The 16,559-nt window shown below is 40.3% G+C and overlaps 1 long non-coding RNA gene across 1 annotated transcript; it reads left to right on the top strand.

Moving 5' to 3' along the window:
* Window positions 1-232: 232 nt before the first annotated feature.
* LOC113603990 (uncharacterized) lies at window positions 233-16,249 on the top strand. The gene is made up of 4 exons (XR_003425811.2): window positions 233-612; window positions 5,913-5,983; window positions 6,148-6,286; window positions 15,802-16,249. It is a non-coding gene; the product is annotated as an uncharacterized LOC113603990 (long non-coding RNA).
* Window positions 16,250-16,559: the final 310 nt, after the last annotated feature.

Genomic DNA, 16,559 nt, shown 5'->3' with positions numbered 1-16,559 from the left:
ACATGTTCACCCCTCTAAGAAGTGCAAGTTTGGAGCTTTTAAAGACATTTAAAGTATATTCTCAGAGGATTTCTCAGGCTTGGCTTGGATAAACTTTCAGGGATATTACATGAGGGCAGGGGTGGGGGCCTCCTGTTGCCATGGTGTCTCTGCTTTGTGCCTGGCGTTTGTCAAAGATCATGAGCTCACTTCCATTTCTGCCCTCGGTAGGATAGAATGCAGCAGAAAAAGCACAGTAATTGTAATAGCGTCTGGCCCAGGGCATGGTGTGAACGTGGGCCACACAGGATTTATTCATTTCATAGACACGAGTCCTCTGTGGGGTAGGGACTGGCATTCACATGTCACAGAGGAGGACACGGAGACTTGGTGGGGTGAGGCAACCTGCCCGACATCACACAGCAATAAGAGGAAGCACTGGGATTTGAATCCCAGTCAGTTTGACTTTGGAGGCTGAGTCTTTCAGCCACTACGTGGGATGATGTGCCTCCCACTGCTTCCATTTTTGGGAATTGAATGTGAAGGAAGAGTTGAGAATGATGTTACGAAAACTTTATTCCATGAGGATCTGACATGCGGCAGCTGAAAGCTGTTTAGGATATATCAAATACTGTATGGAGTTTTGCTATAACTTATTTAAATATGAAAGCATTACTTTTTTTAGATGAATAAAGTCATCAAAAACTATACAAAAGAAAGAAATCATGAAGAAAAAAGCGATACTAATGACCAACCACATGGCACAATAGAATTTATTTTCTCAAAATTACATTTAAATACTTCTTATTTGTGAGTGAGAAGCATTAGCTTTTCTTCACGGTGTCTTTAAACTAGGGGAAGTTGTGTATATAAAGCAGTGGTGCTGTGGCCTGTGTCTTTTTTTCTTTTTCTAATTGAGGTAGAATGGACACACAACATTATGTTATTTTCACGTGTATTCCGTAATGATCTGATATTTGCATATGTTGAGAAGTGATCACAATAAGCCTTGTTAATATCCATCACCGCATGTAGTTACAAATCTTTTTCTTCCTGGGGTGAGAAACTTCCAAGATTTACTCTCTTAGCAACTTTCAAATACACAACACGATTTTTTTTTTAATTTTTTAAATTTATTTTTGACACAGAGAGAGAGAGAGCAAGTAGGGGAGGGGCAGAGAAATAGAGAATCCCAGGCAGGCTCCGTGCTGTCAACACAGAGCCCAACGCAGGGCTCAAACCCATGAACCAAGAGATCATGACCGAAGCCAAGATCAAGAGTTGGACGCTTAACCCACTGAGCCACCCAGGTGCCCCTACAACCGTCTTATTAACTGTAGTCACCGTGTTGTACGTTACATCCCCAGGACTTTGACCCCCTTCACCGGTGGCATTTTTTAAAATGACATTTGGCTCCTTCTCATGCAATTGCTGCTCCCCATTAGCCGTTCTGACTGGGAGAGCTGCAAGCTGTCCACCAGCCACAACTCTTTGAGGTAGCAAAGGTAGTCTCCCAGCCTTCTTTTTCTAACAAATTCATAAACAGCAATTCTCGGAAAATAGAGCACTTGGACTAGTGGGGGTGGGGGTGGGGGTCGGGAGTTGGGGAGTGTCTGGAGCCAGGTCTCCTGAGAAGTGAAGCATCTACAGAGAACTCTGCAAGTGGGGCAAAAGTAAGAAGAAGTGTTAGACTTGTAGTTTTCCATGTACTTTACAGGTTCATCTGATCAAAGAATCAGACCTTGGAAGTAGGACAAAAGGTAACAAAGTAGAACTGAAATCAATGAGTGGGGACCCCCAAATTGGGTAATTAACTGGAAGCTGAGCAAATCGACCAGCCCTGGGCTTTTGCTCTGAGCAGAGCTCACACCTCCCAAAGAGAAAGAGGTGAGCCCATGTCAGAACAATAATAGGGGATTACTTGGAACAGCAGAAACGCCCAATATTGGTGGCTTGCAGAAATAATTTGCAGGTACGTCACAAAACAGTATGTATGGTATAAGTCTATCTTTGAAAAAGAAATAATGTAGACATTCTCAGTGAACTCTGACATCACGTTCACCGGAAACACAAATGAACTTGATGACTTTGAAGGTGTTTACCTTTGTGTTGGAGAGGTCATTGAGAGGTTGTGATGACCATCTGACCTGTGAGCTGACCCTGGGCACTCGGAGGCTCCTCACCTCCTCCCCATCCTTGGGATGTGGGTTCTGCTTGCCTTTGCTGCTCCCAGAGGCTGCTCCAAGGACACAGCCTTGAGTTGGCAATGTGGTGTTGAGAGCATCAGGCTGGCATACATAATGAAACCTGGTTAACGCCTCTATATGAGCTTTTAAAATTCAGCAGGTGGATGTGGGGAGGTCATCCAGGATTAGCCTCATACATCAATTCCCTTGCTTATTAAAACTGCCACCTGCAACCTGGTGTGGCTGCCTGTTTCTTAGGTCTCTCCCTGCCCCCTGTAACCAGGGGGCAGTTTCAGATTAGCTTTCGGATGTTCCCGAAGAGCTTGAGAGCAAACACTTGGTTTCATATGAAATTTTTTTACACTAAAGAATATTGAATCAGGGGCGCCTGGGTGGCTCAATTGGTTAAGCCACCGACTCTCGATTTTGGCTCAGGTCATGATCTCACGGTTTGTGGGTTTGAGCCCCACACTGGGCTCTGAGCTGACAGTGAGGAGCCTGCTTGGGATTCTCTCTCTCCCACTCTCTCCCTCTGCCCCTCTCCTGCTCTCTCTCTCTCTCTCAAAACACATAAACCTTAAAAAAAGGAATATTTATTCGGGATCATAAATGGGTCATGTATACATAAGTACGGTTGAAATGATTTCTAACACTTAGTAACATAGCTACTCTTTTTTTTTTTTCAACTTTTTTTATTTTTTATTTTTTTATTTTTGGGACAGAGAGAGACAGAGCATGAACGGGGGAGGGGCAGAGAGAGAGGGAGACACAGAATCGGAAACAGGCTCCAGGCTCTGAGCCATCAGCCCAGAGCCCGACACGGGGCTCGAACCCACGGACCTAGAGATCGTGACCTGAGCTGAAGTCGGACGCTTAACCGACTGCGCCACCCAGGCGCCCCAACATAGCTACTCTTTTGATTGCTCATGATATGGCAGGTACTATTTCAAACATCTTCAATGTATTAACTTATTTAAATGGAGATATTATCACCTTCACTGTACAGATGAGGAAACTGAACATAGTGATTGTAGATAAACGCGGCTAAGGCCACAGAGCTGAAAAACGGCAGGGGTGGGATTTGAGCTCAAGCTCTTTGGTGCCAGAACACAACTTCTTAGAAACCAAATGATGAGGGAAACAAAGACTAGAGAAAGGTAGCTTCTATGAAATCTCCTTACAGCTTGCAGCCCACTGACAGACAACTGAAACCTATAGAGTGTGACCTTCTTCAAGGAATTCATGGCTGCCTTACTGCTTTAATGTTTTTGTTTTATTAAAAACTAAAGATAACTTTGTCTTTTTTTTCATTTTTTTTTTCAATTTATTTTTGAGAGAGAGAGAGAGAGAACACAAGTCGGGGAGGGGCAGAGAGAGAGGGAGACAGAGAATCTCCAGCAGACTCCGCCCTGTCAGCACGGAACCCAATTCCAGGATGAACTCACCAAACTCACGAAAGCATGAGATCATGACCTGAGCCGAAACCAAGAGCCAGACACTTCAGTGACTGAGTCACCCAGGCACCCCAAAAGTAACCTTATCTTAACAGCAGCTAGCCCCTCAAGGTCCTGAAAAGCTTGCTTCCAAATTCCTAAGAGACATACTCTGTCCCTAACCCCTACTAGTTAAAAAGTATATAATCAGTCACTCCTCACAACTCTAGTGCAGCTCTTTCTGCCCACAGGTCCTGTCCCTGTGCTATAAAAAAGTCACCTTTTTGCACCAAAAACGTCTCAAGAATTCTTTCTTAGTTGTCTGCTCACGAACCCCACTTCATAATTTCATCACTAAACTATACTACTTCTGGTGTAGAAATAAACAACACGGAACTTCCAGAGAGTTGTGGCGAATGTGCACTAACGTGAAAATAGAGGAATGCCCCAATCTCCAGAAATTTCCAAGAGAGACTCTTAAATAGATGAACCATTTTAGATATACTTAGATTCTGCTACTGCTTGAGTAGGGGTAGTCACTGGTGAACAAGAGAACCTGTCAAGTGACTGTGTAAAATGTTGAGACAATTAACCAGTTCAATAAAAAATTTCCTCAGACGTACTCAATGTGTAATACCATCACATCTTTCTGACTTTTTACCTTTTTTTTTTTAAAGTTTATTTATTTATTTTAAGAGAGAAAGAGAACATGAGCAGAGAGCGGAGAGCCCAACCAGCGGCTAGAACTCACGAACCGTGAAATCATGACCTGAGCTGAAATCCAGAGTCAGCTGGTTGACCAACTGAGCCACCCAAGCACCCCCTGACTTTTTACCTTTTAACAAAGTTATGATGTTGCTTTAAACTGAAATCATCTTGAGCCTATGAAGACACATTTTGATAGGTAAATGAACTTCATTAATTTTTATTGAGAAAGAGGCAAATCTTGGACAGCCGTCGTAAAGTTTGAGTTTTTAAAATATTTGGCAGTTTTATTTATCTGTTCTATACGGAGTTCAGAAAAGCTGTTTAGAATGATGTGAACTTCTCATCACAGATTTGTAGAAGTGTGACTTCTGAAAAATACTCATTGATAAATGAGTGTATGTTGAATAAGCTTATATAAGTGTAATATATAGTATTATATACGCAAGATGGAAATGACTAGGGCTTAGGCTGCTGTCTCTGCTGAATTTTCCTGTATGAAGTTAACTATACCAAAGTCAACCCCACCCCCTCCCCCCCCCCAAAAAAAGTTCTGCTATTCTGAAGTGATTCCTGACCCATTTCCTAAGTCATGAGTTAGCCGACTGTGTGTATGGGCTGGTTGGGTGGGATAAGGAATCAATCTAACTCTGGAATTTTTGCCCAGACTAAAATGAACAGAAGTGAATGGAAAGGAAAAGCAGAGGAGCTTTTACTAGAAAGTTAAAGAAGAAGCGAAAGGGGGCTCTGTTGGAAATAGTAGTGCAAAAATAAATGTACTTAGGTTGGAAGAAAGAGACAAAGAACAGCCATTGCCACAGCTATTCTTAGGACACTAGGATACGGGTGACAGTCTTGTCCCTAAATGGGCTTACCGGTTAGGGTCCTAACTGGTAAGATATTTGTACTGTGGCCTGGCATGGTGCAAATAGCCTTGTCATGCTTCATGAGGAACTGATCATGAAATTCTGTCTCATCTTCACATCCTGCCATTATTTTGAGATTGTGGGTGCCACTGTCTTGACGAGGTTGAGACTCAGTGATATAAATCTTGTGGTCTTGTCTTGGACTTACAGAATTCTAGCAAATTCTAGCAATATTCTAGCAAACAGGAAAGACATAGTTTCATGGACGCCTGGGCTTAATAAATGGAAAGTTTAGGAAGAATGACCAGAATCTGACTTTTTTCACCTAGGAGTCCTTAAGGGCAGTTGAGATCTTACGTGGAATTTAGTTGGTAAACTGTATCTCTCCTGTTACCAAGGATGGGATACTGGTAGAATTCCTAGAGAAATAAAATTAGGATTTGATGTTCCCACATCAAGAGTCTCTAGATTCCCATTTCATAGTGAAGAGTCTGCCATTTTTGTTCATTCTTCCTGAGACTTTCAAGGTGCTGTGGATGAGGGGGTAGAAGCCAGGGAGAGGTTTTAGGATCCCACTTAATATTCTTATACTTTTTTATTTGGGATTTTTTTTTCTCACCAATAGATTCTCATTTCTTCTACCTCCTAACAGTTGTCCTGATTTCACATGTGTTTACAGCCTTTCATTCCATTCCTGTCCTTCCACTTCCAAAATTTCTCACAATTGTGCTTTTGTTTTGCAGTGATAATTGCTCACAGCCCTTATATCTCTACTGAACTCAGAAATAATTCAAGATCAAGACACAAGAGTCAGGTATAAGTAACTGAAACACAATTGTATTGCTAATAGAGTTGGTGGTAGAATGGGGCTCCGATGGGCAGCTGTATCTGGGCTTTGTAATGGGATGACCCCACCAAAGGAGAGTTTAGGTCTGCAGAGCAGGTACATTTACCCAAATGGTTGTCTCACACTTGTAGGACCTGATAATCATCGAAAGAAGAGAGAGACTTCAATTTTCCATGATGAAGAAAGGCTGGGCTCCAGAGAACGACACTCCCAGATATGGAGGTGTTTCTGAAATGGAGGCTTCCTCACAGAGCAGGAGATAAGCAAGATGTAAGTTTTCCCTTGAGATTGTTATGTCTGCCTCTACTTTCTTAAAAATATCTATGTCTATTATCATGACACTTCAGTTAGCTCTGAAATAGTTCTGGGGCACCTGGTTGGTTAAGTGTCCGACTCTTGATTTGGACTTAAGACACGACTTCACAGTTTGTGAGCTCAAGCCCTGCATTGGTTTCCGTGCTGACAGTGTGGAACTTGCTTGGAATTCTCTCTCTCTCTCTTTCTCTGCCCCTACCCCACTCATGGTCTCTGTGTCTCAAAATAAATAAATAAACTTAAAAAAAATTGTTCTGATCACTTGGAGCTGCTACTTTCAGTGGATTTTACCTAAGAAGGAAAAAGATGAACTTTGTCCAGTTCCAAACAATTGGCCCTTTGTATGTTTAAGTAAAAGATCAAAGTTCTCACTCTTGCATCATGGTAAAGCTATAGATTTTTAAAAACATGTAAAATTGGGGGCGCCTGGGTGGCTCAGTCAGTTAAGCATCCGACTTCAGCTCAGGTCATGATCTCACGGTCCGTGAGTTCGAGCCCCGCGTCAGGCTCTGTGCTGACAGCTCAGACCCTGGAGCCTGTTTCAGATTCTGTGTCTCCCTCTCTCTCTGACCCTCCCTCTCTCTCTGACCCTCCCTCTTTCATGTTGTCTCTCCCTGTCTCAAAAATAAATAAACGTTAAAAAAAAATAAAAAAAAAACATGTAAAATTGGATTTTTAATCTGGAATAACTGAACATTTCACTCTTCTCCCCCACCCTCCCCATATCTTCTCTCCCAACCTAATCTTATATCTTATTTAAAAAATAGGTAATATTTTTCCCAAAGTTCTGATATTTGAGGGGACTAAATAGACAAATGACCCTGATAGTTGGTTGTTGCTAGAAAAAAAATGGTAAATTTAGCTATTCTAATCTAAATCTAAATTTCTTATTTTTGGTAAATGTTTCTCAACTTTTACCTGTCATATAAATTATAATCTCTAATAATAAATTAGCTCATTTGTATTGGAATATATTTCAAAGTTTACCTGAAAGGATTAAACAGAAAATTTTAAAGATGAATGGTCCTTAGAAACTTCTATAAATTTTTTTTTTTTCCGGATTAAAATCATTCTGGATGGAGTAGAGCAATCAGCTCTTTTTCTCAATCATTTGAGATGGTTGAAATTTCTCAACCATTTGCCTGTGTGGAGCAGATTCAAAACCATGTATGGTGAAGAATGTTGGCCTCAAGCTCTCTTTGGGCTTGTATCTTAGGTTGGAGAGATGACCTACTTTAACGACAGCTGCCCCATTTCGGACTCTCAGTTCCAGAAAACAGTGTGACTCCCATTCTATAATTGTGATCAAAATGACCTTCTTAAAAATTACTCGACTCCAGAGTAACTTTCAGAGACAACATTCTCAATATTTAGAAAAATTACTGTTGAGAGAAACACTATTTAGCCAAGATTTCTCAAAAGACAGTAGGCCGATTATTCTAAAACATATCACAGGAGGAAATTTCATTAGCAAAAAGAAGAGGAACCAGATCAATTGAGATCCTGTTGCAATGAGGCTAAAGACGCCATGAAGGATATTGTTATTATAACACAGCGTCCTCATTGACAGGAACCCCCAGAAAAACTCCTGCCTCATCTTAATACTGAGTATAATTTTTGTTCTCCTTACCAGTTGGTCTGTTTTTATTTCATAAGCCCTATGGTTTGCTTATCTGCATTTCCCTTTTTGGTTTGATTAATAAAAGTTAAACCCAAATTGGTGGCCTAGCTGTGGCACATAGATAAATCATTGTAGAGAATATGTTTTTTCCTAATTTTTTTTTTGATTCTCAAGCATACAAAAGAACTGAACAACTAGTGTAATAAACACCTTTATACCTTTTACCTAGTTTCATTAGTTATTCATGTTTTGTCCCTTTCATTTTCTTTCTCTTACACACATACACACGCATACTTTTGGCTGTATCTTTTGAAAACAATGTCAATATCATGACACTTTACTCTTACTCCTGCAGAAATCTACTAAAAATAAGAATGTATGTATATATCTAAATTTACATATACCATTTACAGAATATAAACTTCTTTAGAGCCTAACAATTTTATGAACACATTTCCATGTGCATGGAGGCTCTCAGGAAAAATTTGTTAAATGAATTAATGAATTTTAATGGCTGCAGACATTTCCACTATATAATTTATTGTTGCACATTTTAGATTTTTTTTCCAGTTTTACTATCATAAATAAAGAAAAAAAAGTTGTACTATTTCATTCCCTTTCCAGGCAACTGGATCTTCATCAGTTATTCCCATTATTGATGCTTGTGAGTACAGGGCATCTCTCTGGTGCAGTGCCTGGGACATAGAACCTTCTTAGTAAATAGTAGCCTGTGTTTTAGTAAGTAGTTAGAAAATTCCACTATGCATAAAAAGTTCAATGAGAATGTAACAACTGGGGGAGGTGAATGTAGTATCTATTGATTCCAGGGCAGTTTTTACTAAGGGTCTTGCCTGATTTTGTATTGTTCTCTCATTTCATTGTCCTTAGTGCCTGATTTCTCTGCCCTTAATTTCATATCTGTATTAAATTTGAATTAAACATATATATATATTAAACAATCATAAGGGGAAGCAATCTGCTAAGTACCAAAGGGATGCAATAGCAAATTAACAAAATAAAAGTTCGAGAAAGAAAGAAAAAAAACCCCAGAAGTTATAATGCCAGTGTTTGAAGAATTGCATTATGGAGGAGATAATCATAAAATCCGGTGCTCCCAGTGCTTCTGGTCCAACAGTATTTCAATTTCTATCTTCTTAATTTAGAAATAATTTAGAAGTGGGGCGCCTGGATGGCTTAGTCAGTTAAATGACTCCTGATTTCAGCTAAGGTCATGATCTCATCTTTGTGAGTTTCATCCCCATGTCAGGCTCCTTGCTGACAGCATGGAGCCTGCTCAGAATTCTCTCTTCCCCTCTCTCTTTGCCTCTCTCTCTCTCAAAATAAATAAATAAACATTAAAAGGCAAAACAAGAAGTAGAAATAAGTGCTATTTATCTTGCCAAGGAAAAATGTACCAGACTATCCACCAAAGAGATCTTCCACTAGAAAGGTCCTTGGATGGAACTAGCATTGGAACTTTAGGGTTTTTTCTTTTTTCTTTCTTTTAATGTGTATTTATTTTAAGCGGGGGTGGAGGAGCAGCAGAAGAGGAAGAGAGAGAATCCCCAGCAGGCTCCATGCTCAGTGTGGAGCTTACTTTCATGACTGTGAGATTATGACCTGAGCTGAAATCAAGAGTCAGTTGCTTAACCGACTGAGCCACCCAGGCGCCCCAACCTCAGATTTTCAGATATAACTTTTTAAAAAAATGTTTATTCATTTATTTTTGAGAGGGACAGAGAGAGAGAGAACGTAGACACACAAGCGGGGCAGGGGCAGACAGGGAGACAGAATCTGAAGCAGGCTCCAGGCTCTGAGCTGTCAGACCAGAGCCTGACACAGGGCTCGAACTTAAGAGCTGTGAGATCATGACCTGAGCCAAAGTCAGATGCTTAACCAACTGGGCCACCCAAGCATCCCATAACTTTTTTTTAATCGAGGCATAATTGACTTACAACACTATTTAAGTCTCAGGTGTTCAAAAGAATGATTTGATATTTGCATATATGGTGAAATGGTCACCACAGTAATTCAGTCCATCGCCTCATATAGTTACAGAATGTTTTTTCTTGTGATGAAAACTTTTAAGATCTACTCTCTTGCAACTTTCAAATATACAATTCAGTATTGTTAACTACAGTCCCCATGCTGTACATTACATCCCCAGGACTTATTTATTTTATTTTGCAACTGGAAGTGTGTACCTTCCAATCCCCTTTACCCATCTGACAACCACCGATCTGTTCTCTGGATCTGTGAGTTCCTTTTTTGTTTTTCCTTTTTGTTTGTTTTGAGATCTCACATGAGTGAGATCATATGGTCTTTGACTTTCTCTGTCTGACTTGTTTCACTTGGCATACTGCCTTCAAGATCCACTGCATTTAACTCTTAATAACATTTTAAAGCACCTCTGTATATTGAGTCTTGTAGCTGTAAGCCCTATACCAGTATCACCTCGAGTGTGATGTGAGTCTCTTCAGGGACTCATAAAGAATTGTCCTCCTGCTGACTTTCCCACTGCTTTATTACTTGGATAATAATATGCAACGCTTAAATTTACAAAGGTGCCAAGGCATCATATTAATGAGATATTTTTAAGATAATGCTAATATGAGGAGGAAAAGGTTTTCAGAATTAAGGGCGTAAAATAATTTCATGACTTAAGTAGAATTTGCCTACCAACATATTTTAGGGGACAGAATCGATATTCTATTTAAAAATCAGTACAAGGGGCACCTGGGTGACTCAGTCGGTTAAGCGTCTGACTTCAACTCAGGTCATGATCTCACGGTGAGTTCGAGCCCCATGTCAGGCTCTGTGCTGACAGCTCGGAGCCTGGAGCCTGCTTCAGATTCTGTGTCTCCCTCTCTCTCTGCCCCTCTCCCACTTGCACTGTCTTTGTCTCTCTCAGAAATAAATAAACATTATACACATAAATAAATAAATAAAAATAAAAATCAATACAAAATATATGTTTCTTCCCTTTCCGTACAAGGATCAGTGTTTCGTCCCTAAAAGATATTTGTCAAGAGCAGGAGCTTGGGTTCTGTGTGTTGAATTACTGTGTGTAAGAGTTGTATACAGTCCCTGGTGAATGAAAAGTTGAAACAGAAGAAGCTTTTAGGAAATCAGAAGAAAGTTACCAGGGTGAGGGACTAGAGGAACCATAGGTGCAGTCATTATGAAATAAATTTGAGAACTCAGGAGCTTAACAATTAGAGGAAAGACAAGATACAGGGCCACAGAGGAACAACACAAGACATAAAGAAAATCCCCAGATTGCAGTGCCCTGGGGTTTAAAGTAGCTGAGCCTAACCAGTGGAATCACCTCCTCTCAGCTGTGGGACTTGCAGGGTCTTGATGGGATCAGATTATTCTGACAAACCGTTTTTCTCTCTCAGAATTCACGGTAGCAAGTTACTCTTGATTCTTGAGTAATTCTCTAACTGTTGCTCAACTATTGGTTAACGTGGCACTTGTATCTCCTTCTGGATCATAAATGGATTATGATACACCCGGGAAAGGCTTGACGAGATTATGCAATTACAAAGATCACGTTCAGGTTGTATGAGGCTAGTATGCTTTGTAAAAGGGACTGGAGGTCATGCAAAGTCACAGATCTGACTCCAGTGAAACAAAATAGACAACATGCAAACCACGGCAATGGTGGGAATTCACTGGGTCTGTCACCAGAAGAAATGCTGGCCAAGTCTTGGTAGCTAAGTTGAATGGCGCTTTCCCAAAGGGATGCATTTTAGTCTCTTTTCTCAGTGAGTCCTGTGAAAAGATGGAAGAAACATGGAGACATCGTCAGGACAGGGGGAAATGACACAATGGCTATTCTGTTGAGCGTTTTCCCCATAGGTGCTTTCCCATATGTGTGTGCACTGGGTGAAGAGCCAACTCCAGCACACTCCTCCTACGTCAGTGACCACGAGGTCAAGTTTGCCTTACTGGATCTCCCAAATCCTCCAGCTCTTTCCACATTACACGGCTGCCTATATGTTTGTTCTCTACATATTTTGTATTAATTCAGCTTTGCTCTGTGAATCTGTATTTTTATGCTGCTCAAGATCATGGGTCTGTCAGCCTTGTCCAATTCTGAGTCCTCAGTGCCTGGCACACAGTGGGTGTGATAGTTAATTTTATGCATCAGTTTGGGTAGGCTGTGGTGCCCATGGTCAAACACCAGTCTGGATCTTGCTGTGAAAGTTTTATTTGAGATATGATGAGTATTTAAATCAGGAGACTTTGAGTAAGGAGATTGTTCTTCATTCTATCAGTGGACCTCATCCAACCAGTTGAAGGCCTTAAGAGAAAAGACTGAGCTCTCCCAAGGAATGAATTCTGCCTGTAGATAGACTTTAGCTTCAACACTACAACATTATCTCTTTCTTGGGTCTCCAGTCTGCCTGCAAATTTCAGACTTGCCAGCCTCCATAATCATGTGAGCCAATTCTTTACAATAATTTTCTTTCTCTCCCTCTCTTCCTCTGTCTGTCTCTGTGTCTCTCTTTATATATAGATAGAGATCTATCTATATGTATCTGTTTATCTATCTATCTATCTATCTATCTGTCTATCTATCATCTATCTCCTCATTGTTTTGTTTCTCTAGAGAACCCTGGCTAATACATACAGTGGACACTCAGTAAATATTTGTGAGATGAATAAATAGGAGGGAGAGTGGGGATGTGGCACAGTCCTGCTTGTTCCAAATGAACAAATTGTCCAAGAGTGTTGGAGCAGGATAGACACTATTTCATGATATTAATTACCCGAGGAACTCATGGATGTATACACTGTCTGTCATAGATGTTCCAAAACTAAGCAGTGGATTAAAATATATGTAATGGGTATGCGGGCTCTTTGTTTTTATGACTCAGAAGTGTTAAAGGAACCGGTTTCTTTAAGAGCATGTAAGCTCACTTGGTTCCAGGGGAGAATTCCCTTCACACTAGGACAGAGCTCTCCAAGCCATTAAAAGAGAGCATATATTCCAAATAAGTGAGCAATGATGTTTCCAGATTGTGGTTTAAAAAGTTTAATCCAGGGGCGCCTACCTAGCTCTGTCAGTGGAGCATGTGACTCTTGATCTTGGGGCTGTGAATTTGAGCCCCACGTTGGGTGTAGAGATTACTTAAAAATAAAATCTTTAAAAATAAATAAATGAAAAAAATAAAAAGCTTAACCCAGTATAGGAAAAGTGTAAAGGTAGAGAAATATTGCATTTACCTAATTAAAAAAACATTTTATGTAAAGCAATTTGGTTTAATGAAGTTGTTAAAGTCTTATGTGTGTTGTAGATGCAGATTGTACATAATTTCCTAAAAGTTTTCATTTGTTTCACCAAAATTCATTTCAGCATTATCAAACACTGTGCCCACAGTCTTTTGTTGTGGGTTTACTCAAACCCTTTGAGTAAGGAGGTAAATTAGATATTGAAGAATTGGTTTAAATAGAAAGAAACACTATTATTTAAACTTCATTGATTACAAAGGAAGAATTATGATGTTGGAAATTAAATAAGTCTCTATTTTAGGAGATTATTATGTAGCTTAAAAAGAAATAGAAAAAAATGTGAGTTGTTCTACTCTGAGCTCATTTTCCTCTTCATTAACACTAAGAGATTTTCTGTATACTTGGTGAAGGCTGACATTTAATTTCACTTTATTAATAATATTAGAATAAATGATGTATTTTTATTTATATTCCATATCTTAGTCTATCCTTCATTGCCTAATATAGGGGTCAGTAAACTTTTTTTTTTTGTAAAGAGGCAGATAAATATTTTAGGCTTTGTGGGCCAGATGGTCTCTGTTGCGACTACTCTACAGAAAACAGCCATGGGAGGTATGTAAACAGATGGGCATGGCTGTGTTCCAATAAAACTTTATTTGTAAAAGTAGAGAGTGGACTGGGCTGGACTTGGTCTGTAGGACATAGTATTTTGTCCCTTGGCCTAACCTTTTGTGTCATTTGTTTTATCTTTGGCAGTTAGACCTTGTCTTATTCAACCAGCTTGAGAGTTTAACCCATTTACATTTATTTTCAAGTGATAAAGTTGGACTTTATTTCCACCATTGTGTTTATGGCTTCCATTTTTTAATATTTCTATGTTTTTCCTTACTATGTGGACAATGCTGTCTCTGCTTGTCTCTTCTCTGCCATTTAGAAAGTTGTGTATATTGTTTTTTGGCTTTATCGGTGGAAGTTTTCAGAAGTATTCTGTAACTTACCCCTGTGTCCAGGTGATCAGGGCTGTTCAAACATGTACCAGTTCTTGGACTTCCTGGGAAACTGTTGTATCAATGGTGATAGGATTGCAATTTTCTTCTTGGAAGTCAGGTGTGGGGCTGACTTGGGGCTGTTTGAATGGCGGCAAAATCTGCCATCTTGAGTGATAAACTGATACCTTGAAGTGTGAGGCTGCCATGCCAACAACCTAGAAAAGTGTTTAATGGTCCAAGTTAGACAGAGGTGAGACTTATGGTTAAATGGTAACCTGTGATAATGTGGAATGCCAATGATGACCTAACTTCTACTCTAAAAAAAGGTCCACAAACTATGACCCACAGGCTAGAGTTGGGTCCACTCTGTTTTTATACAGCCTGCAAGTCAAGAATAGTTTTTACATTTTCATATGATTGAAAAAGTCAAAAGAAAAATGCCATTTCATGATATGTGCAAATTATATGCGATTCAAATTTCAGTGCCCATAAATACAGTTTTTTGAACCATAGCCATACTTGATAAGGTTTGAAGTGTTGGGATTCGGAGCCAACAGGCAAGAAAAAATTCTTGAGATGTCTTTGATGCAAAAAGGTGGTTTTATTAAAGCACAGGGACAGGACCTATGGGTAGAGTTGCCCCAGGATTGTGAGGAGTGACTGATTTTATACTTGGGAATTGGGGGGAGGTAAAGTCAAGGGGAAGTTTCCAAAAGGATTTTCATACGCTGAAGAAGACTCACAGGATCCTGGAGGCCTAGCTGGTGTCAAGCTAAATTTGTTTTTTCCTCTAGAAAAGCATTAACATTAAGACGGTTAGGAGTTCCTGGAGGAATATTTGTCGATGAGCTGCAGGTTATAAGGACATTTAATTTTATCTACATTTCTTTCTGCTTTTGTTTCCCACATCAATACTCATTCATTTAATTACTGTCGATGGCTGCTTTCGAGCTATAGCTGTGGAGCTGAGTAGTTATGTGTGAGGAGTAAGCCCACCGACCCAATCAAGGAGGGACGCGGAGACTCGGAGCACAGTGAAGTGAGGCTTTAATCAACATTCTTGCAAGGGCAGGTGTCTGACAGACAGACGCACTTGGGGCAGTTACAGCAGACAGTTTATCTCCTAGCATATAAGTCCCTCCCCTGGTTCCTCATTGGCTGAGTACTACAGAGGCAAGCCCCTCCCCTGGCTCCTCATTGGCTGAGTACTACAGAGGTTACAGCCTGACCCGGAAATCCCCTATGTCCATGTAAGGCAAAAAGTAGTCTGATTGGAACAAATGTACATCCCTGGCGTGACTCAGAGACTTTTGGTCCCTCTTCTCTTTGTTCTTTGGCGCATGCTCATTGCAAAACCTGAGAAAATACACCCGCGAAATGGAAAGGGGAAGAAGAACCAGGAAGTGAAGTGTCTAAAGGTTTGGGACTCCATTGTGGGGGGGTTTGTACATATTTCCAATAGGTTGTAACCTTACTCTTAACCAGACAGCACAGCTTTTATTCGGTACTTTTGAAAATGAATCATCTCCCTAACTTCGCACATTGTGGCAGGACTGTATGGCCTGCAAAGGTATTTACTACCTCAACCTTTACGGGAAGTTTGCTGTCTCTTGCTTTAGACTCTAGAGAAATGTGGGAGATGCAGAAGAGAAGCATCAAAGGAAGAGACTTCAAAAGGGAAGAGCTGGAGAAGGTGCAAGGCCTTGGGACATGTTTACACAGCTGAACGAGGCTGCAGCTTGTAAGGAACACCTAGAGCCGTTAACATTGTCCAGGGCCAGATCATCCTTCACACCTGACCCTTCCTAGTGTTCTAGAAACCAATTAGCTTGAAATTCAACCTTGAAAAGCTAAACCACTAGATTGATTAACATACTTGCTTAGCTGACTTTATGTATGTAGTCTTCAGCATTTATCCTAATAAAAAGAAGCTTCATTCTGGAGTCGGGGCCTCATTCCAACTCACGTCTGAGGACCTTCGCCTAACTGCATTTTGTTTGCGGACTCATCTTGTGTAAACTCTGGCCATACTCCCTGCAACAGAGAAAGAAGTTGAAAAACAATGGTAGGAAATGTGATATTGTGATTTATAAGAAATATGTATTTGGTTTTCATCCCCTGCACAGAGCTCCTCAACTCCTTGGAATTTTCGGAGATGAGAGCAATAAAGGTATCTTTTGTTATGTTAATGAGGCAACAAAGCCTGCACTTAAGGATGGGGCTCGTTGCCAGGGGAACTGACTGGAATAGAAGCTTGGGACTCTCATTTCCACCCCCTGAGTTCCAGAGAGGGTCTGGAGGTTCAATCATTCAGCGACGGCCAATGATTTAATCAATCATGCCTTTGTAACAAAGCCTCCATAAAAATCTAGAGGAC

Source organism: Acinonyx jubatus, chromosome E4 (genome assembly GCF_027475565.1).
Source record: "Acinonyx jubatus isolate Ajub_Pintada_27869175 chromosome E4, VMU_Ajub_asm_v1.0, whole genome shotgun sequence".
Classification (NCBI taxonomy): domain Eukaryota; kingdom Metazoa; phylum Chordata; class Mammalia; order Carnivora; family Felidae; genus Acinonyx; species Acinonyx jubatus.
The sequence above is the reverse complement of the archived record's forward strand: the minus strand, read 5'-3'. Positions and strand labels throughout refer to the sequence as shown.